Source organism: Apium graveolens, chromosome 1 (genome assembly GCF_009905375.1).
Source record: "Apium graveolens cultivar Ventura chromosome 1, ASM990537v1, whole genome shotgun sequence".
Classification (NCBI taxonomy): domain Eukaryota; kingdom Viridiplantae; phylum Streptophyta; class Magnoliopsida; order Apiales; family Apiaceae; genus Apium; species Apium graveolens.
Window position 1 is genome coordinate 126,101,974 of NC_133647.1, and position 1,180 is coordinate 126,103,153.

General features: G+C 43.1%; 1 non-coding gene across 1 annotated transcript; it reads left to right on the plus strand.

Moving 5' to 3' along the window:
• The first annotated feature begins 347 nt into the window (after positions 1-347).
• LOC141682937 (small nucleolar RNA R71) lies at positions 348-454 on the plus strand. Its single transcript, XR_012560013.1, has one exon. It is a non-coding gene; the product is annotated as a small nucleolar RNA R71 (small nucleolar RNA).
• Positions 455-1,180: the final 726 nt, after the last annotated feature.

Genomic DNA, 1,180 nt, shown 5'->3' on the forward strand with positions numbered 1-1,180 from the left:
CACTAGAAATTGCGCACTGATCAGTTTCATGGGCACCAACACAAAGCTCGCAAACACTAGCGATTTGATTAACTCCATAATTAGCCAAAGTGTCCACCTTCATCGTCAAAGCCTTAAGTTGGGCAGCGATATCAGTGGCTGCGTCCAACTCCAAAATTCCTGCGACTTTCCCCAGAGTCAGTCTCTGGGAAGGATTCTGGTACTCATTAGCAGCCATTAGTTCAATAAGTTTATAAGCTGCATAGTAGCTCTTAGCCCACAAGGCTCCTCCTGATGCTGCATCAAGCATGGGTCTAGAAGTAGCACCCAATCCACTATAGAAGCAGTTAATAATCATCCAATCAGGCATGCCATGGTGTGAGAACTTCCTTACCATCTCCTTATATCGATCCCAAGCCTCACACATAGATTCTCCTGTTTGCTGAGAAAACTGGGTAAGAGCATTCCTGATTGCAGCAGTCTTCGCCATGGGAAATAATTTAGTGAGAAACTTTTGCGCAAGATCCTCCCAAGTGGTGATAGACCCTACTGGTAGAGAATGTAACCAGCACTTAGCCTTGTCCCTCAGAGAGAATGGGAAGAGGCGTAGCTTGATAGCATCTTCAGTCACATCATTAAACTTGAAAGTATCGCAGATCTAGATGAAATCCCTGATGTGCATGTTGGGGTCTTCAGTAGGAGAACCCCCAAACTGGACTGAGTTCTGTATCATCTGAATCGTGCTTGACTTGATCTCAAAAGTTTTAGTCCTGATGGCTGGTCTGATGATGTTTAAATGAATATCATTAATCTTAGGCTGAGAATAGTCCATCAAAGCCTTAGGATTTTCCACTTGATCACCCATCTCTAATAAAGCTGGTTCTTCAACTTTCTCTTCTTCTTCTACCTTCTTTTCTTCCTCCAAAACTTCCTTAGAACTACCACAACTTCTTCATCGGCTTTATCCAGTGTTCTCTTACGAGTACGCGAAGGCGTATGCATACACCCTCGCTAGATTACCTGAAATAAGACAAGGAAACAGATAAGTAACAATGTCCGAGTCAATGAACTTTAACGACCACTGATGGAAAGCACATAAACTATAAATTAACATTGCAGTCCCCGGCAGCGCCGCCAAAAACTTGTTAGTCGCTAAACAAGCGCTAATAATACACACAAGTATACGAGTTCGCAAGTAGTA